Raw genomic sequence first — 22,685 nt, 5'->3', positions numbered from 1 at the left:
TGCATAAGCATAATTACATATTAAATTACATTACAGAATTATTATAATTTTAAGCACTTTTTGCAGGTCATTTCCTTGCTTGTTTTCTTTTTATTTAATTTTATTTTTTTCTTTTTCAACTAATCTTTTACTGATTTCTTGCTTATTTTGGGGGGTCATTTCTTCTTTCATGGCTCATTGCCTTCTTTTTTTGTTTTTGAAGGAAACCAAGCCAATTTGTGTCAGGTTTCAAAGAGTTTAATACTTGTTCTGTGTACATTCATTGATGCAAAAAACTGAGAATTACATGCATTATTTTTTTTTTTCTTTCACGTCACCATTTAGTGTATTTGACCTCTTTCTGTGCACTTCTGCTTTCAGCAGCCAGATCCAACAGAAAGAAATCTGATATTGAACTCTAAAACACTGTCTTTTATATGACAGCTCAGATTCCGTATGAGGAAATCGTTGGAGTTTTATAAAGAAATCTGAAATGATTTTCCCTTCAAAGCTCTTAACAACAGTACTGTAAAGTAACTTCAATTTTAACATGGTCACAGTCAGTCATACTCATCAGAATTCCCTTGAAATTTTCAGAAAACCTCTGAGGGAAGTTATTAATGCATTTCATTTTAAATTGAGGACATTTACAGTGTTACAATATCATTTGAGCTGACTCTCCCTGTGCATTAATGTGCACTGAACAATTTAATATGGTAATATTATATTATCCTTTAAACTGTTCAGCAAACCTCAAATTTATTGTGAGATAAAATACAATGTGCAAGAAATTATGATGAAAAGCATCTGTTTCTTTATCCTTTTTGGCAGCTCCAATTACTGGTACCCTAACAACAAATGAAGACACTTCAAAATCAAAGCCATGGATAAATCTCCATTATTTGTACAATTCAATGTTTCTGTTATCTCTTTCTTTGATAAGTATATATATGAATGTATGCCTGTATGGGACAGTGTTTCAAGGTGCTGCTTACATGCTGTGCTACTCTTCTTAGTCGCATTTGCACTGCCAGTTTGCCGTTATGCTGCCTCGCTGTTATGTTTATGACCTTTGATTGCAAAAAGAGGGGACAGAGTGGTCTAGCCTCTGAGCCAGGACCAGAGGTAGTAACAGCCCCTGAAATGTGGTCTGTGTAAAAAATGAATCCAGAAAGACAGGACCATGGCCGGCACCGTTGTGATGTTTTGACAATGTGTTTATGCATACGAGACCGGGAGATTTAAAAAGCAGCTGTTAGCATAGTGGCTAATTCAAAGAGGAAGAACAGCGGCAGCTAATGTCGGCAGACTGTGAAAACAACCAGGTTCAGGAGCTCCTTCCCCTCCAATCAGAGGACGGGATCAGCTGATGTATATATCAGAGACGGTAAATGATTATGATTGACATGTTATGCCTGTTTATTGTTTGGAATGACCTGCTTTCTTTCAGTCATCCCTCTTTTGATCGCAGGATGTCGTGATGCAGTGTTTAATCACACACTGGAGTGTATGCCGCTGTGGTTCTGCTCTGTGTTAAAGTGCAGGGGCGGTATAAACATGGGGACTTTGTTGCAGCCCTATAGCTCCATCATTCTACAAAATAGTTTTTAAACGCATGAGAAAAAAAGTTGTGTGGTGTGAGAGTGTGTGAAAAGTGTCAATTGCATGAGTCTTCACGGTCATTGCGTGACAATTGGCAGCCTTGCACAACATATTTTCTGTACAGAGATGCATTCAGCAATGCATGCAAAGCAGAGGATTACTTGTGCAGCTAAAATTTTTCATGCAATTCACTGTATATACGTTGTATTTTAAGCCCAGGTTATACATTATGCAAATACAGAGCGCTCATGGAAACAGACAGTTTAAAATCAAACTACAAGATATTTGCTACATCACATTCCATAATCGAAAAGGGGCAGTCTTTGTAAGTGTCTTCATCAGACAACTGTTCAAACATCTATGGCTTCATTTTTTGACACACAACCTCTTGAGGTCACACAAATAATGACTGATGCCGCTCTGAGATAAAAGGTGGAGGAAGCATGTTGGTGTTGGACTAAAAAATCTGTACTGCATTCAACGGTTCACATCCTACCTTCTACCAACAGTTTCATGTAACTATGACTGCAGTCTCTCTCTCAGCTTTGCAGAGCAGCTGTAGCCACCGAAACCAGATCAAAACCTTTAATATAAAAGTGACAAATCTGTAAAAACCTCCATTTAGAACTTTTGTAAGGACATGTTTTGGAGGGCACTGAAGAACAATATTTACTGTACAGTCAGTAAATGTGGATTTACTGATTTAAAAGTGTATATCTGAACCTGGAGCTGTGATGGTGTGTTGCTTACATGCAGGTATATAGCTAACACCACCTCAGGGCAGGAGGATTTATTGCACCTTACTTTGGTAAGCCTGCAGGCATTCACCTCACATAACAGTCTTTGATGTTATCTGTGGCGTTGACCGCACACAGGAGACTTTTGTTCTCCGACTTTACTCTTTAAGGCAGTGCCTCCACTCAGGTAACAGAAATATCCCTGAACACTGGCACCAAGTCTGGAGAGAAGCACGTCTGAAGGACAAATTAGGAGATTGTCTCTCTCCTGGTCATTCCATACATGGCAAACTTTGCAGCTAATTGAGAAGACAAGTATGTAGGTATGTACAAGAAGTACAAATATGAAGCAAACACATAAGGTACTTTAAACTTTTTTGACAAGAAAAAAACTGACAACAACGACACTGATAATCCACTATAAGTGGTGGAGGAAGTATTCAGAATTTGAAAGTAGCAGCAGCACAATCTAAAAAATACCATTAACAGTAAATTTCGAGCATTGAAAATGCTCCCCTGTGAGTATAATTCTTTTATATGTAATATATTATTGGCTTGCACTGTTGCCTCACAGCAAGAGGGTCCCTGGTTCGCAACCTGGTTGGAACAGGGTTCGGTCCGGGCGGGGACCCTTCTGTGCGGAGTTTGCATGTTCTCCCCGTGTCTGCTTAGGTTCTCTCTGGGGTCTCCGGCTTCGTCCCACAGTCCAAAGACATGCAGCTCAGGTTGATTGGTGACTCTAAATTGCCCTTAGGTGTGACAGTGAGCGTGTATGGTTGTTTGTCTATATGTGTCGGCCCTGTGATAGTCTGGCGACCTGTCCAGGGTGTACCCCGTCTTCCGCCCGATGACAGGACGAAGACAAGCAGTTACAGAAAATGACTGACTATTGGCTTATTGTTACTGATGCTTTAATATGTAGGCAGAGTTTAGCTGATTGAGGTTGAGTTTTTTTTTTTTAATATTATTTTTTGGGGCTTTTAATGCCTTAAACTGACAGGACAGTGTGAGCGTGAAAGGGGAGAGAGAGAGGGAGAGCCATGCAGAAAAGGGCCGAGGCCGAATTCGAGACCACGGCCACTGCAGTGAGGACTTAGCCTCTGTACATGGGGTGTCCCACTATCCACTGAGCCACCAGGCGCCCCAAGGTTGAGCTCATTTAACCTAGGCGAATTGGTTTGATTTCTTTCAAAAACATGGGAAGCAACAAAAGAAGAAATTACCCTAAAAATAGCGAAACATTTTGTAAAAAGTACAAGAAAATTACCTGGAAAAAGTCCCAGGTCATTTTTTTAAACTATATGTTTGAAAAATGACAAATAAATCTACCTTGTACCTAAAAAAAACAAAACAATTTTGCAACATAATTTTAAATACATAATTATAATAATTATAAATACAGTTTTTCCCTAGCTTTGTTGTCCCTGGACATATCTCAATAGACAATTTTCTGAATCTATTCATTTGTGGAACACAGCTTACCAAATTGCTCGCTGTCTTTTTTCATGTTATTGGAAAGGAATCGCATCAATTTGCAACAAAAGCAGAAATGACCTCAAAATATGCAAGAAATTAGTTAAATGTGCAAGAAAATTACCTAAAAAAAATAGTGAAAAAAAGATCAAGATAATCACCTGTCAAAAGTGCCTAAAATTATAAGAATTTTGTAACATGTGACCTATTTCCCTTGATTTTTAAAAATAATTTTCAACAGTTATTACTTTGTGGAACATTACTTATCAAGTTGCTTATTGCCTTTTCTCCCATGTTTTTGAAATAAATCACATTATTTTACTCAGTGTTCAAAGGTTTAAATACTTGTAAAGGTAACTGATAGCAACACAAGAAAAGTGATGTTGCTCCAGGTTTCAAAGGGTTAATCTGGGATAGAAGCCACAGTAAACCCATCTATAATGAAAACATGGCTAGAAACCTTCCATTTAACCTGCAAATCACCAAATCAGAGTTTACAAGGTTTTGGGGGGTATATATTACAGCAGAGCTGCAGGTTACACAGCTACCACATGTGATGTGGTTTATCAAGTGAAAATTTTACATTGAGTTAAATTGGGATGGAAACGCCCCCAGAAGCCACCCACACCACTGAACTATCATGTTGGGTTAGAAGAGCCTCACAGAATTGTGCTCAGCTAATTCAACCGAAACAGTTTAATGTCTGGTGATGGAGCTGACAGCACGCTGGTGGACCCTCTCCAGCTGCATAGATTTCAGAGGCTGTTTATTCCCTAACTCTAAATAATCTGCTACAGCTGCAGAAGAGGAGGAGGGTGGATCACACAATGCTGCCTCTTTTATCTTATCAGGATGAAAACACTGCATCGTGCTCTGTCTGTTGGCACATCTGTGAACAAGTCCTAGCACCTCCCATGTGACTCTGTTTCTTGCAGTTGTGACAGCGTGCACGAGAATACAAACATTGCACGCAGCAGGCTTGGTGTCGACATCGTGTAGGTTGTGTTTTTAAACTGAAGCAGGTCTAATCCAAAGCAAAGCTCTTTTGCACATGTGCTAAGTGAGAGTGCAACAAAGCAGGAAGAATGTGGGAGGTGGCAGCAAGAATCTAGGGTCATTTCCACCAAAAATCTTCAGTACCTTCAGAACCAAAGGTAACCACTACGGACATGTACCGAGACTGATATTTAGAGTTTCCACCACAGACAGTTATCTTAAATGTAGGTTCCACATTTTAGAACCGGATCACTAAGTATGTTTACATGATGTTAGAAAAAGTTGAATTATTGTGTTAGTGTGACTAAAACTGGACTTTTAAATTACATGCAAACATGTTAGTCAAATTGAAATTGTACTAAGCCAAATTTCTTGAAGTCAGACTAACACACCTTGATAATGCAGCTGGGGGTCGATTTACTCTATTTTATATATGCCTCAACTGGACCTGAACTGGCCCAGGTGTTGTGTGCATGCTCCACAGTCCCTGTGCCTGAAAGCAGAACAGCATTAATTTATAGAACAGAAACAAAAGAAGAAGGGAAGGAAACAAAACAAGACAAAGGTTGAGTAAAGACAAAAGTAAAGCACAGAGTGCACACTAAATGTACAGTGCCAAAAAGTTATCCATGTTGTCACCATTCAACAGCATCCCATTTGCCACTTGCTAACTTGTTTGCTGTGTGACATAATAGGTCAATCGGACTAATAGCAACTAGCTGAAAAAGGGTGGAGTCTGACATACTTCTATCAGTAAATGTATTCTCCCCCGTGGCTTGTACAATGGAGCAAAAACAGTAGTCCACTTAAATGGCCTAATCGACCTTAGCTCCATTTAATTGTGCACATTAACGTAATGAGTGTGTTTGGCACCACAATAGAAGGGTTAAGTAAATGGGTATGGTATGGAGCAGTTCTATTGGTGCCATTCACAACTTCTCATAATTGAAAATGAACTGTTCTAACATGTACAGAACTGAACTGAAACTGACTGCTTGGTGGAAACGAGGCTTAACAGCACCAATAGCAAGAAACAGAAGCTCAACTTTCCACCTGTGCATGCTTATTAGAAGTCTCCAATTCCTCTTTCCCACCAAAATTTGCCTGCCTGCATGCATGTTTTTAAAACATTGGTAAAGCTGCTAAAAATAGGCTATTGCATTTCCACTGTCAGTGGAGTATAGCTGCATACACGGCTCTACGGCAAACAAAAGTGTGCCTTTCTGTCAGCTTGTGTGTGTGCATGTGTGAGCATGTGTGTGTGTGTGTGTGTGTGTGTGTGTGTGTGTGTGTGTGTGTGTGGTGGTGGGGGCTGTTTTTTTGGTGTGTTCATCCAACGTCACAGACAGGCCAAAATACAGGTAAAATGTAGAAAGCAGCATGAACAGAGGTCTGTGAAAACTACAGTGGTTAAATCTCTTTAAATCCCTCTTACTTTGTCAGTGTCTTGGAATAATAGTGCTGCTTAGGTGTAGACAAAGGTTAATTAGAGTTGGCGCATCATTGCATCTCGCCAGTTAAGGAGCTGATATTAAAGTGTTCACCTAGGTGTTGTGTTCCCATCAATGCCAATCGCAGCCAGAGGCGATAAAAACACATCTTCTGCAGTCATTTGACCTATGTGTGAATACCTTCGTACACATTCTCATTGCATTAAAAAGGCAGATGTTAGCAGGTGTTAGCAGATTTTTTGTGCAATGAAAATGAGACTCAGGAATGTTCATAGCCCCAACTGTCTATCCACTGCATGAAGTCCTGGATGCTTCCATTGAAAATAAAAGCTGCTGTGTGCTTTATCAGAGGAATAGTAAAAGACTGAACCAACCAGTTTGCCTGTCCCAGATCATCATCAGCCGAAACTAATTCAGAATTCTGGAGAACGAGTTCTAAGACCAGAAGGAGAGCACACGATAAGTCTGTTTTAAAAACTTTACACTGTCTGCCTGCTAGTTTTTGCATTGATTTTAAAATGATTTTATTAGTGTATAAGGCACTGCATGGCCTTGCACCAGTCTAGATCTCAGAGATGCTTTAAGTTTATGAACCTGGAAAGCCCCTCAGATCCTCTGGCTCTTCTTTTTTAGCTGCTCCACAGAACAGAACTGAAAAAATTGGTGATTCTGCTTTTAGCCATCATGCTCCTATATGCGGGAACAGCCTGCCGGAGCATCTGAGAGGAGCTCGAAATATTGATACCTTTAAACATAAACTAAAAACCTATCTTTTTACTCTGGTTTTTTATAGTGTCTTACTATACAATTTTATGGTTTATACTTATTCTATTTTTTAAGATCAATTTTTTAAGATCCTATGTTCTTGTTTTTGTTTCATCAATCTAACTGTAAAGCCCTTTAAACTGCACTGGATTTGCTTGAAAGATGTTACAGAAATACAATTTGGTTGATTGACTGATTGACTGATTGATTGACTCTGAAGTAGTATACTGTCATTTTGAGATCAGATTGGACTATGAAAATGTATTCTTTTTAAAGTTTAATTAATTTATCTTTATGATCGAAATTAAATTTTTCTCTTTTTGCAGGAAATTTTTTAATTATCATTCACACAATTATAATTCAAAGTGTTGATTCGGTTTTATTTATTTATCTGTTTTTATCATTGATAGACTGATTGAATGTATGTAAAACTTGTCCATCACATACAGTGCTAGGTCACTTTTATTTTCGAGTCGGTTCTTAAGGGCTGATCACACCAAGATGCGTCTCTAGAAAAGCGTTGGCAACAAAACCATTGTTTCCTATAGTACAGTGTGCATGTCAGGTGCTCTTCTCTTGCTGATGTGCGACGAGTATTTCTGGCAGCTTTTGGGCACGCATATAAGTTAAGGTATTTTCAAATTCTCTGCTCAAGGCACGGAGTTGCACCGCTCGTCAATGTTACTTTTGGCCACGCTCACACAACCCCGCTCCACAAGCACTCCCAGCTGTTTTCCAGATGTGCTTCCGAGGCATTTTGGGGGCGGTTGTGCCTGGCAAGATGCATCTTGCTGTGATCGCCCCATTACACAACCTGGTTGCTATGACGATGGCAGCGCACGTAGATGCAGCAGCCAGTAGCTCCTCAAATCCTTACTACTTTTTCGCTGTATTTTTCTATTTTTTTCGACATCATGACCCCTTCTGCTGAAGCACGACTTTTGTACAATAGAGAAGCGCTTATCTACATCGGGAAAAGTTGTGTGGGTTTTGGACTGAACGCAGCAGACAGCAACTGGCGTGCCAAGCGGCAAATCGGACGAGAGGGGAGAAATGAAACCGAAAGTGCTGGACAAAGAGAGGGAGGAGAGCCGGCATCAGGGCAAGGCTTACCTGACTTGGACTGAGAGCTGTTTCTCTACCAAGCCTTCTTCTGGCTAATGTTCGAGTGGATGAGATGCGATTAAGGCTCACTCAGCAACGGGAGATCAGAGACTGATCTGCGCACATCTTCACAGAGACATTGTTAAACCCCTAACATCCTAGATCAAGCTGTTGTACTGGCTGGACTGACATGGTGGGAGCCATTTGGGTGCAAGACTCTGATGCAAATTCAAAATGCACCTCAGGAATTGAATGATGCCACCAGCAGCAACATGCCAAAGGAACTGGATGAAATTTTCATAGTAGCTGCTGATTTTAATCAATTCATCCATAACCTCCGAAGATGAAGCAGGATCAAGTACAAAAGTAATTTCGTTTTTTAAACTTGGTATAAAAAATGACCAATAAATCTACCTTCTTCTACATTCTACCTTCTACAATAATGCCAGCAACATACCTGTATTGCAAAACAATGCAGGATTTGCATTAGTTTGACCATTTTTTTCAAAGTGGAGGCTGGCTTGACTGCAGTTTTCTGCACTGAGTGGTAGAGCTGTGGGATATGATGAAATATATCGTCTGACAATAGAAATACATCTATCATTTCATATTATGCTATACTGTTTAGTTTGTTTGCGTCATCTAATAACACTTTGCTTCCATCTGCATGGCTAAGGGGGCATCTACACAATGCAAAGCACCAAGAAAAAAGGCAGTCTAACTTAATGAGTGGTAATGGTCGATGGTGTGAACAGGTGTGTGTTTGTGTTTTTCTATCTGCTGAGCTCTGATCGCGACTATTTAATCACATTTTGTGACCACAGAGCACCAGTGTGACTTGGAAATCTTTGCAGTCTGCACTGGAGAGCTGTTAGTTTGTTTTCAGCTTGCAGTGGATGAATCCTCATACCGCCTTTACTTTTTAACTTTCTGCTAATGCTAACATCCAGTGTTTACTGAAGGCTCCAAGTCCACAGCAAAAACATCAACACTTTATGGAAGTTTTAACTTTATTTGTAACTGTGGTTTATTTAATAATTGTGTATTTTAGTAGTTTACAGTACTTCAGAGGAGTTTTCAAAATGTTGAGATATATATGGTGTATCTCGAAACGCGATATAGCCTAAATATATTGATATTATTTTAAAGCCAGCCCTACTGGCTGTTGTTCAAAGTGATGGCACAGATTTGTGGCACTTCTACATTTAGCAGCATGAACTCAGAACTAAGAACAATGACTGATGTTAAACCGAAAAGTTAGTCACAATTCTGCTGTCAGCCATGCTTGTTGTTGATGTGTGTAAGGGCATGATGTCACATCGTCAATAGGCATTATCATCTTTTTTTACCATACTATAGTTTATACCAGTGTAATCATGAGCAATATCATATCGCACACCCCTACAGAGAAGAATCTGTATTTTTACACATAACACTACACCACCTATATTTAACAAGTACCAATCACATTCAAATATCATACATTTTAACAAACAGCCACATGCACTGCAGTATTAATTTGCCCATTAAATATTTATTTCCAGAGATTACTCCTCTGAATGAGACTCCATGCTGCTGTGCTAAAACTGCTTCAGGCACAAATTAATAATCTCTACTGTAGCTTCCATGACTCCTGAAGCACAAAAAAGAAATGCAGCGTGAAACTGAGAAAACCTTGAGAAAAAAACAACCTGAAATTACGGATTAAGAAGTCAATTAACATGGTGCTGTATTTATCAGATGACCTTTGTGTTTTCTAACAAGTTTACCGCTAAATCTGCAGCTGCAGCCTGAAATCCCATTTTATTCTTCCTTTCATGTCTCATGTCACCTAAACAAGAAAATAATATCATCAGGAAACCAGTCATTTCAAAGTTAATGCAGAGGAATCAACAACAAAGAGCCAAAGCATATACCTCTGTCTCAATGTGCTCCTGAGTGTGTCTCATACATGAACTGATACTTGTTATTGTCTCGATATGGCTCATTTTACACTTCACTTGCAGTCATTTTCCTCCCTGATGGTAAAACCTTGTCACACTCCCACACACACACTCACTGAGCGGAAGAGACACCAGTGAAGCGGGAAAGTGTGGCATCTGAAGCAAGTAAAGAAAAAAAAAACAAACAGCATTTGTTTCTCACCAGATTCGCAGATGCAAATCCCAGAGTGGGAAAACTGTGACCGAGAAGCTGCTCAGCCGCAGTCGACGCCTCCAACTGGAACCTCCCGAGAAAATTAACTGTAAATAAATATATAAAAACAGCTATGAGATGACAGATACAGTGTGTGACAGTGAGATGACTTGTCAGATAAAGCATATATGTGGGATAATAATAATAATAATAATAATAACTTATTTGGAAAGTGGCTTCCACCCAAAGTGCTTTACAGAAAAACACAACAGATAAAACCATAAGGCAATAACGGATAAAAACAATGACTAAGAATTAAAAACAATGGCTAAGAATTTAAAACAATGGCTAAGAATAAGAACAGTGGCTAAGAGATAAAAACCATGACTAAGAAAAATAAAAAAAAAAATAAAAATAAAAACAGTGGCTAAGAAAATAAAACAAAAGCCAAGATAAAATAATGGCTAAGAACTGGTTAGGAGTCAAATACCATAGAAAACAAGTGGGTCTTTAACTTAACTTTGAACACCTCTACTGTGCAAGCTTGCCGTATGTCAGTGGGGAGAGCATTCCATAAAGACGGTGCACGGGAATGAAAAGCCCGTGCACCGACTGTCCTCTTTTTAGTTCTAGGGACAGTCAGCAGACCCGTCCCCTGAGAGCGCAAGGACCTTGCTGGTTCGTATGGAACAACCAGTTCCTTTAAATATGATGGTCCAATGCCATTCACAGCTTTATAAGTTAAAAGAAGTGTCTTAAAATCAGCTCTAATATGAACTGGAAGCCAATGGAGAGAAACTAGCACTGGAGTAATATGATCAAATTTTTTTGCTCCTGTCAGAATGCGAGCTGCTGCATTCTGAACCATTTGTAGGCTGTGAAAGCTCTTCTTTGGCAAGCCAGACAGGAGAGCGTTACAATAATCCAGTCTTGAAAACACAAATGAGTGAATAAGAACCTCGGCATCATTAAATGACAACAAAGAGCGGATCTTAGCAATCCTCCTAAGATGGAAGAAGGCTATTTTTGTCACCTCTCGTATGTGGGAGACAAATGTAAGAGACTGATCAAAGGTCACGCCAAGGTTTTTAACAGTGTCCTTGCACTGAATGATGCCATCATCTAAGGTGCAGACAGCGATGTTGGTTAGATGATTTAGTCTCCCTGAACCAATCACCATCATCTCAGTCTTGTCCGAATTTAAACATAGGAAGTTTGCTGCCAGCCAGCTCTTCACCGCAGCCAAACAGGCCTCAAGCTTCAGTATATCCGAGCAACTGTCAACAGTAATTGGTGCATACAGTTGCAGGTCGTCCGCATAACAATGGAAGGCAATCCCGAAAGAACGTATAACATCACCCAATGACCCCAAGTATAAAGAAAACAACAAAGGACCAAGAACAGACCCCTGTGGAACCCCATACCTGACTGTCCGCTTCTCCGATATTACATTGTTGTGTTGGACACACTGAGATCTGTCGGACAAATATGATTTTAACCACTCGAACACTCTGCCTGAGATTCCATACATGTTTTTAAGCCTGTCAAGCAATATACCGTGATCCACAGTCTCAAAGGCAGTGCTTAGGTCCAACAGTAGAAGAACTGATGTTGAGCCTGAGTCAGTTGCCAATAGCAAATCATTCAGGACCTTTGTGAGTGCTGTTTCTGTAGAGTGATGGGACCGAAATGCAGACTGTAGTGGCTCAAAGTAATTATTGCGTGACAAGAAATTCACAAGTTGTTTTGAGACAACTTTCTCAAGGACCTTAGACAGAAATGCCAGATTTGAGACTGGCCTGTAGCTTACCAAGGAATTCGGGTCCAGACCTGGTTTCTTTAGTAAGGGTTTGACCACTGCGGATTTGAAACAGGCAGGGAAAACTCCAGTAGAAAGTGATAAATTCACAATAAAAAGAACATAGGGACACAGAGTTGCCCATAACTCCTTAATGACCCAGGCTGGTAAAGGATCTAACAGGCATGTGGTAGCTCTAGACGACAAAACAATTTTAGTCAGCTCTACTAGTGAGGTGGACTCAAACTCGGAGAAACCCTGTCCAGAATAAGAGGGAGGGTTGACATCAGGAGTTAATACACCATTAGATGACTGGGGAATTCTGGCTGTAATAGCAGCTACCCTTTCATCAAAATAATCAGCAAAGTCAAAGGCAGATATTTCTGTTCCATCATTTTGCTTGTGGCCTTCTGTCAATTGAGCCACAGTGGCAAACAGGACTCTAGGGTTGTGTTTATTCTCGACTATCAACGCCGAATAATAATTTGCCTTTGCTGCTGCCATTGTAGTCTGATATGCGGACAGGTTTTCGTGCCACCATTGAAAATGCACCTCCAGTCTAGAGCTGCGCCACTGGCGTTCAGCTTTCCTACAGATCTTTCTAAGAGCTAATAGATCGTCATTTAGCCAGGGTGCGTAGCTCTTATGATGGCACCTTCGAACCTTTGCTGGTGCTACCAGATTAAGCAAGTCGTGGAGAGTGGTATTTAGATTATCCACAAGACTGTCTAAAGAAAGGGTCTGACAAAAAATCTGATTAACAGCATCAGGCAGTCGTGAACACAGATCGGTCAATGCATTGGTGCTAATATAACGAGACAAATGTGTTCCCTGCAACTTAGTCTCTGAGCCCTTAGGCTTAGGAAGTAGGACATTAAAAATAATCCCAAAGTGATCAAACATTGGTAGTTGACAGATTTCATCTATTGACACAGATAGTCCATATCCTAGGACTAAATCCAGAGTGTGTCCCCGTTGATGAGTTGGACTAGACACAAACTGTGTAAGATTAAAAGATTCAATGATATTTAAAAAGTCCTTAACTAATGGTTTATCAGGACAACAGATGTGCATATTCATATCTCCCACGATCAGAATTCTGTCATAAAGTGGGACAAATCTAGATAAAAGATCTGCAAACTCAGATATAAAATTCACATTATACTTAGGGGAACGATAGATTACAGCCATCAAACAGACACATGGTTTGTCCATTGTAAAAAGCTGCAACTCAAAACTGGTAAAAGCAGCATCATGAGAAATCCGCTTGCATTTAAAAGCATCACTGTAAACAGAAGCCACGCCCCCTGCTCGTCCAGTCAGTCTGGGAGTGCTGAAGAAAGTGGTGTTGGAAGAACAAAGTTCTGATAGAGCAGTCACTTCACCCTCACGCATCCATGTCTCAGTCAAGAACATAAACTGCAGGTCGTGGGACTCATAAAAGTCATGAAGGATAAAAGTCTTTTGAGACAGTGATCAAACATTCAGAAGGGCCATACGCATTTTCACTTCTTCACCGACAGCTGCCGGCACAACAGCGGGTATCCGCAAGTTATCCAGACACGCCCCGCCCCCTCCTCGCCGCCCCGCCCCTCTCCAGCTGGGGAAAAACAGCTGATCGGGCTGTAGATCAGTCGGACAGACCGGTCGAATCCACCGCAATCGATAGGTTAGATCCACGTCGCCGATCCAGGCAGCAGCAGCAACCCGGAAAGATTCCCTCCGCGCCCTCGCTTTTATCTTTGTAATCGCCACATGTATTCCTGCTCGCGTACCATGAGCACGTTTGCGCCTCCTGCGCCTCCTAATGTGCAGCGGATAAGGAAGCTCGTGGCGCCATAACTCCTCCGGTACCGTGGCCAGGTGAGGAGGTAAACTTAACGCCTGCTCTCCACCAGTAACATGGGAGAGCTTTCCCAAAGAATTCAGGATGTTAAAAAGCACATGGCGCTCATAAACCAGTAGCGATTTGGTATTCTTAGCAAGCAATGACACCACTAAACATACAATAAGCACGTAAACACAGAGCGACGGACGGCGTGCCCTGACAGTCGGTGCCATCTTAAGAAAAAAGTAAAATCTCAAAAAAAATAAAATAAAATGTCAAATAAAAAATAAAATGTCAAATAAAAATCCATTCAGAATAAAGAAAGAGAAAGATGGAGATTTCTGTCGAGAGCAGAAAATTGCTGAATATCAAATGAGAAAAGCAACAGAGGATCAATTGAACTGTCAAACAAACTGGAGAAATCTGCTCTTTACTTTAGATCTTTTTCTTAAATTGGTAGATTGTTGTTAAATTATTGTTCTTAAATGTCTTGTTTTTGTGGCCATCATTAGAGCTGTTTCTGCATCATGCTTCACCTGTTAGTCAAACACAGCGGATGGGGATGTGATGTTTTGAATTTCCTGTTTCAACAGCCAGAGACAACATTTCAAAATGGATCAAAAAAAGACAACCACAACAACCAAATAATGGCTCCATATATGACAAGTTGTGGACAAAACCACAAGTTACAATGTTAACCAAGACGCGGTGAAGTTGAGGCACTTTAGTATCAGAGAGAAAACGCCCTGATGAAAGCCACTGTGCTGAAATGTGCTGGCATTTTTCCTAATTTTCTTTTCTTTTTTTCAATCCGATATAGGGCTGGGTGATAAATCTATTTTAATGATAATTCGAATTTGTGGCAAAGGACAATTTTTAAAAAATCAAACCTTGTTTTTCTCCTCCACTGCTCTCTTTGGGCTTCCGTTGTCACAGTGGGTTACCTCCTAGAGATACACACACACGACAACATGACAGCAAACATTAATGACAATTAAGAGTAAATTCCCAACATGTGAAACAGAGGCCTGCCGAGTGGGAGAAATGTGTCTCACTCCAAGATGCACAAGACAAGCTCACAAACAGCTTGTAAAAAGCAGCCGAAATTAGTGAAATCATTTTAACACTGTGTCCCATATGACAGGAAAGCGACCTGCTGCAGAGCTGTTACTGATTCAGTTGCACTGCATATCGCAAAAGATAGGATATAGATGAATTCATGTAAATATGTTTTGTGAAATTACTGCAGCTCTTAGTGCAAATGTTAACCCATCCCACCCCCTTGAAACTACATAGTTCACTTTTTAAGAAAGTTTGCAGCTTGCACTTAATCCCCAAAAGTGAAATTCCGTTTACTTTATTAACAGAATGGAAATTTAGTTTGCCTTTAATTTGTATTGCTAAAATCAAAGCAAAACTTGTTTTGAGTAATTTTTTTGTCATGTGTAGTTTGATTATAATCATATATCCAGTTTGGTATGAAAGAGATTTTATTTTTAGGCTACATCCCCCCAGCCCTAATCCAATACTAGAGTGCCTGTGACTGCTCCAAAAGACCTCTCCTAAAGACCGCTCCCAAAGACTGCTCCACCACATCTAGGTAAGCTGGTTCTATTTGGCTATGTTTTTTTCAAACATTTAGCCCACCACAGAGTACCTTGTTTTATGGCTATTAACTCGACACACTGAGCACGCCAGTCTCCATTCAAAACAACGTTAACCCTTTGACACTTTTTTTGTGCCGCTTTCAGACGCCTTTCACAAGTATTTAAACCTTTGGAGCCTGAGCACATTGGTACAATTCCTTTCAAAAACGAAAGAATGAAAGAAATTAGCAACTTGGTCATGCAAGTTCCACAAATTGCAAGAAATAAATAGATTAAGAAAATTATTTATGAAAAGCTTACAGAAAAAATGGGGGATTTTTTTTTTTTTAATGGGAAAACTATATTTCTAAATTTCATATTAACATGTTTCACATTCTATTACAGAATTTTCCGGGTCATTTACTTGTTTGTTTTTTATTTTCATGTCGTTTTTTTTTTTTCATTTGTTTGTTTTGTTTTTCAAAAAAATCAATTTAAGGTAATTTTCTTGTACTTTTTACTAATTTCTTGCTAATTTTGGGGTAATTTCTTCCTTTCTTGCACATTGCTTTCTTCCCATAAGTTTGAATGAATTTCATAAACAGCGTCAGTGTTTTGTTGTCTGACTAACTTTCATATTCATGCACCCAAACTGGATTTCCTGCATCACATTTCATCTACCCACCAATACTGCAAAAGGGGAGCGGAGTATACTGTGATTCATCTGAGATACATGCATTAAAGAAACATAAAAAGCTGTTGTCATGGGTAAGAAGACAGAAGAGTTTCTGGGGATTTTAAACCAAAAACACAAAGCATCCTTGGAAGTATACTTATTAGCTCAACAAACTTCATCTGATGCATTTCGTTAACAGTATGCTCACTATGACATTTTGTATGATAAAGTGTGATCTAAAGAAAATCTTTATGCTTCAGCATACAACTATGGCAGTTTGTTTTACATCTGTATGTTTAATACATGTCAGATCAATGTTTCTAAAGTGAAATACTTTTGATTAAATGTATGAGCTTAGTTTGTCATCATGAGGTGCAGAGGGTGGTGGAGGCTGTGAGATCTAGGCGGGACAGCTGCAATGCTGCGAGCAACTGTTCAACAAAACATGTTCTTTTTAAGCAAGACACCAGCAGCATTTTCAGTCATAATTGTGCCCCAAAACAGAGTATTTTGAGCCAAAACATGATTTTTTTCCAAATATAATCAGGGTTTCCCACACTGTCATTTATTTGTAGCAACCCACCATGGTTTAAATATCTGCTGTTATGTACTCTTTTTTGTATTTTGGAGCTTGACTCTTCATTAGGACCACTGTTTCAATATAAATACCATTCAGTTATCGATTGCACCATACTCCCAGAGCACAGAGAGTACTCTGGGCACAAATGGAGCAATAGAACATCAGTCGCAGTGAAAGTGAAACCTAACTGTTAACTGCACTGGGTTTAAACGTCTGATCAACTCTGAGAAGATCAACAGATTAATTATCCATGCTGTGAGTCTGACTCCTCAAACTGCTGCTGAGGGAAAAAAAGACCAATAACAAGTTCTGCATTAATGGGGCCATCCGAAATAGAATGATAAAAAAGGACATACACATGCACAAGATTAAAATGAAAAAAAATAAATAAAAAGGAAGTTTGCTGATATACACCCCACACCCCACCTCATTGTCAGCTAATGGCACACAAAAATACATTCCCACTGCACAAAAAAAAAGCTATGACCCACTAACATCTGGTATTTTAATGCCCCGGGGAATTTGTACTATCGGTAATCACACCTGGGTCAAATGACTCTAACGTAGAAACGGGTTTTTATTGCCTCTAGCTCCGACAGGCATTGATGGGATCACAACACCCAGGTGAACTCAGTGATTTCAGTTCCATAACCTGCAAGATGCAATGACGCGCCGATAAGATGATATTCTGTGGTAGAATTGAGGAGCAGAGACACCGGTTGAAGCTTCAATCAGGAAACATTTATTACGAGCACTCGGATCGACACAGGAACAAGGGAAACCTGCAAGTGGCTGAACAGACAGTGGTATTTATTCAGATGTCATGACGTAGATGGTTGGGATCAAATTCTAACATGTCAGGAGCTAAGATTCTTCTGAGAAGTGAGGAATGTGTTTGTCTTACTAAATTTGCTGGCACTGGTCCATCTCAGGTATCTATGGTCAACTTACAGGCACTAAGGCTTCACTATATATTGGTAGCTCTTTACTTTAGGTCGACATAGAGTCTTGAACTGGATGCATAATCATAAAAATACATACTAACACGTACCAACACTAATTACTGTTCATCTCCTTCTAGCAGCTAAAACACTGATCCAAATACATCTGCACCAAGTCTAAAAGAGAAACTGAATAAGTAAGAAATATATATGAAGAGAAGAAACTACTGAAAAGACCTCTGTTCCTAATGCCAACTACTGTTTACCTGTTCTTCAGCCTGTCCATGATGTCGCGCACACACACACACACACACACACACACACACACACACACACACACCAAGCTAACAGAGAGGCAGACTCATCTGGTTCAGCGGTGGGTTTACTGGATTGCCTACATTAAGCAGGGTTACCAATGTTAGAAAAACCTACATGCATGGGCTGGTTTTGGGAAAAGGGGTAAGACTGAAACTGAAAACAATACTGAAGGTGTGTTTTTGTGAGCCAGACCCCATCACCTTCCCATCAATATTGCGCCTCACTGTTATTGTAGCTAAATGAGATCGTATCCTGCAGCCAAGTTTTCCAATCTGGTGCAAAGACTGAAACCAGAAGAGTGGAGACTGCACAATGATGTCTATAATATTGGAATCTCTCATGCAGTTATCACAGATTGGTGACAAGTGTCCACACATTTTTGTCCAATTAGTGTAATTTGTGATGTACACGCTAGATGTTTTTAGGTGCTTTGACATGAAACAGAAAAGCTTTAATCACAGTGGTATAATGATAAAGAAGCTTGGATGAAGTGGACTGGATCATTAACTGAGCTAAAACCATCACTGATTGGTACTGTAACATGTAAAACATGTTTCCAAGTCTGCAGGAAACTGGGCTCATTATGGCTGACTTCTGGGAAGGTAGTGCTGTGTAGTGAGGCTCTGGGGGGACAGAGGGGGGACAGAGAGGCAGAAGGGGGGAGTCAAGCAAGAAGGAGAAGAAAAAACCTCAACGAAAAGAGACTCTCATCTTTATTTTGTCCTCCCTGGCGCTCACTGTGGTCTGTCCAGATGGCTGCTCTTCCCCGCAGCCGCACAGGACAGAGGGATGCAACATGACGCCTGTCAGAAGCCCCACGAAATTCTGCCCCAGAGTGCGATTTGAGTCAGAGCCTATGACAATCCCTCACCCTGCTTGTCAACAGTGTATTCTGCATCCACATCAAGGTGTGTGCGTGTGTCGGGGGGTTATCCTAAACCGCAGGAGGTCCCGCGTTGTCGTCACTGCAGCAGATAGCAGGATTGCTGCAGTTGTTTGTGTGCTAACAGCCCTCTGATGGCTCCAGGAGCTCAGCCAGATTGGCTCGTAGTGTGAAACAACAGCAGCCATTAAAGCTCAATATGACCTGCGGGGGGGCAGCCACCCACCCCAAGCACAGCCCTGCCCAGTGTAACTGTGGATAATTTCTTTCTCTTTCTTGCTCTCTCTATTTTAGTTGGCAGTAAACAGAATCATTGCAGAGTCAAATTCATTTACATGCACTCCAGTATAGTGATTCTTCCAGTCATTCTTATAAGCTCTAAAGTGATTTTTGAAAGGATAAATCAGCTTTAGAGTTTATCACAGATACATTTCTAATGGATGAGTGGATTATGTGGCCATATGTGCACTGTGATGTGTTTCTAAGAATGTATGTATGAATGAAAGACCTAGAAAAGTGTCCTCATGTCTGCAGATACAGGATAAAGATCACCTTTCTTCGCTGCATGTCATCTCTAATACTTTTACACAGGTAATAGAAGAAGAAGAAGGTAGAAGGTAGATTTTTACATTAAATTACATTATCCTTGATCCTGCTACATCTTTGGAGTTGAAGGTTGAGATGATTAAAATCAGCAGCTACTATGAAGATTCCATCCGGTTGCTTGGTGATGTTGCTGCTGATGGCATCATTCATTGTCTGCTTTCTCCATTTATATAATTTGTATGAAATGCATGTGGAAAAACTTGGTCAGCATAACCGGGAAGGGGTTAGACAAAGCTGATTTCCCAGCTCGAAGTGGATTTGTCTGCCACATTTAGATGCAAAAGGGTTTCTAAAAAAAAAAAAGAGCGTGTGCAGGACAAAGACTGCAGACAGGGAGAGTGTCACAAGCTCTTTTTACACAAAGATCAAGCTATAGAGCCGATCTTAAGTCCCTACTTTAAGCCTCCTTTGCATTTTTACACAAACCAAACCTCAGCTACATTATGTTTCTACAGTGTGAGATTTTAGACAACATGCCAGCACTGAGGAATCAAAAAAGGCAACAGGCAAGACAGGCAAGACAGACGAGATGTTAAGCACAACAGCTTCAGCATCTTATGTGATACATAACATACTTGTCTCTAATGCTTTCTTAACAGTAACAATGACAAAACTTAACACTAACAATAACTTACCACCCTGTTATATGGTGGCTGATCTCGTCTTCTCTGCGCAGAAAGTGAGGAGTTGCTTAATCCCATTATACTTGTTTCCATAAACCACATCCATAGCCATGCTTCTTGGAATGTTATCACCAGAGGAGAAGTCGCAGAAGATCACTCGGTGGAAATGCAGTCATCTCATCATATCGCCATTTCAAAACTGTTTTGCATAAATTTGTAATAGAAACCTGCTGTACTAACAGCTGCTTTTTATTTCCTGCAGTGGGTCACACAAATAATGCGCTCTAAAAACATCACATCCAGCCTGCTCATGGTCCTAGGGCTATTGCACAAAACTAGGATAGTGGATTAAGCCAAGATTTTCCAGGTACCCAGGCTGAATTTAGCCTTAACTCGGTTGCATGAAAGTAGAGGCACATAACATACCTTGGAGATTTATTCTGTGTAGCTAGCCTGCTCCTGACTAGGCTTACAACCAGGTTTGTTAAATCACGGTGCCATTTTTCTTCAGTCAGCTGTCACTCTCATCAGAAATAAACATTTTATAATTATTCCATGGTGTTTTTGGCTGCATTAAAACAGACCTCCACTCTGTAATGTTGTATGCTGTAAACTGTGTTTCATAGTGTATCATTTTCAGTGTAAAGGTAATGTGCTCACTGAGGGGGATTTAGACCAGGGCCAAGTCAGCACTCCTGCCCACAATGCCACCTGTCCTCCAGATCATGGTTCTCTCAGAAGTTCAGTAAATGTAATATATACTGGTAGGTTATTATTACTTTTGTTGATATGATTAGAAATGGCCAATGAAGTTGCAAAGGTGGTTTCAATGAAGTCAGTTATGAGACGTCCTCACCCTCCCATAGATGCTCTGTGCAGCGTTATGGATGATCGTGGTGGAGGAGGAAAAAAGCGTCTGCTAAATACCCGTTACCTTTATGAGTGTCAGTAATTAGTCTTCATAATATATTTCATTAATTATTAATTTCTACTGTCAACTCTTAAGTGTCCAACTGATTTGTAAAAATAACAAATATCTTGCGTGGTAATTACGACGTGTCAGTGCAGCTGTAGTTAAAGGTAATGAGTAATTAATGCAAGCTTTGTCTCTTAAGATTAAAACTTACATTAACAGGGACTCAAACCCGAGACCCGCGGGTGGAAAACGTTGTGATTATCAACTGTGCCACCTTATCCACAGTTTTTTAATGTACACAGAGATGTATCTCTGTCGTTACTTATGCATTCTTCTTTACTATTTTTTCTCTGTTTAATTATAACGTCCATATTTCCCTTTTTTGCACATCATCATGACAGCCTTGAATGCACATTTATCCAGAATACTTACACCTGGCTTGACATAGTTGCACCTTCTCATCCTGGTTTAGCAAACGTGCAACGGATTGAGCCAGGAGGCTCTGATGAGACTAGGTCAAAACTCGCTTTTTCTATTGTCCTGGATATCGAAATTCTACATTTATGCAATAATCTCCCTGTCCTGCCACTTTGTTTCGGTTCTGATACCACCTTCTGGGCGGCTTAATCACAAGACAACTTGGCCCCCCCATTCTGGGATTGCATGAATTTTATAATGGGCAACTTTAATCATGTCTGTCTCAAAAAATTACTTAAGAACTTTCACCAGTATGTCACTTATCCAGACATGATAAGACACTGGATCATTGTTATGGATCAGTGAGGGATGCCTATAAATCAATTCCACTTCCTCCGCTTGGCTCCACTAATCATAACTGCGTGTACCTGCTACCCTCATACGAGACTGTTGTAAAGAGGGAAAAAACAAGGACCAAGGACATTAAAGTCTGGTCAGAGGATGCAGTTCTCTCTCTTCAGGAGTGCTATAATGGTACTGACTGGAATATCTTTGCTCAGTCTTGTGGAGATGACTGGAACTCATTGGCTGATGTGACTTGCTCATACATTGCTTTTTGCAGAGACATTATTATTCCTTACAAGCGTGTAAAGATACACCCAAACAACAAACCATGGGATTCTGGGTCTGTTAAATCCTGCATACAAAGGAAAAAATCTAGATCAGCATCTGACTGGTCTTAGCAACAACAGAGTTGAAGACAGAAATTTTTAAATCAAAACACAAATACAAGTCAGACTTAGAAAGCAAGATGGCTGCTAATAATCTTGGCTCAGGCTGGGCAAGCATGAAAACTTTAACAGGGCTTCAGAGCGCAGAGCATAGCACTTGTGTTACTGTAGATGGTTTTAACACAGACACTGACTTTGCTAATGCTCTTAAAAGTTTTTATTGTCGTTTTGATTACTTTGATTTTAGCACTAAAATTCATGAACTGAGCCACAAACTGAAGGATGATCGTCACTTTAATATTCAGCTGGAAGAAGTTGAAAAGGCCTTTCGTACTGTAAAAGTCAACAAACGACATGGCCCGGATAATATCTGTGGTCTGGTTACTGAAATGGTGTGCTATACTACTGAGTCCGGTCTTTCATTTTATATTCAACAAGTCCCTACAGACACAACATGTCCCAAACATTTGGAAAAATGCTGTTGTTGTCCAAGTCCATAAATCCAGCTATCCTAAGTCCTTAAATGATTTTAGACCTGT

General features: G+C 40.1%; 1 protein-coding gene across 3 annotated transcripts in view; it reads right to left on the bottom strand.

Annotated features, from left to right (window-relative positions):
- The window catches only part of large2 (LARGE xylosyl- and glucuronyltransferase 2), a 148,928-nt gene that overhangs the window by 88,636 nt on the left and 37,607 nt on the right, over nt 1-22,685 (bottom strand). The window contains exons 2-3 of one of the 3 annotated variants that reach the window (XM_042485237.1): nt 14,760-14,816; nt 10,253-10,350 (exon numbers count right to left, since the gene is read on the bottom strand). The exons of 1 other annotated variant lie outside the window; for it this stretch is intronic. The gene's annotated coding sequence lies outside the window, so the exon portion shown is untranslated. The remainder of the gene's footprint in view (nt 1-10,252; nt 10,351-14,759; nt 14,817-22,685) is intronic. One more of the 3 variants, XM_042485227.1, reaches the window with a different exon arrangement.

This window comes from Plectropomus leopardus, chromosome 1, assembly GCF_008729295.1.
Source record: "Plectropomus leopardus isolate mb chromosome 1, YSFRI_Pleo_2.0, whole genome shotgun sequence".
Classification (NCBI taxonomy): Eukaryota; Metazoa; Chordata; class Actinopteri; order Perciformes; family Serranidae; genus Plectropomus; species Plectropomus leopardus.
Note: the sequence above shows the minus strand (reverse complement) of the source record. Positions and strands in the feature narration are given on the sequence as shown.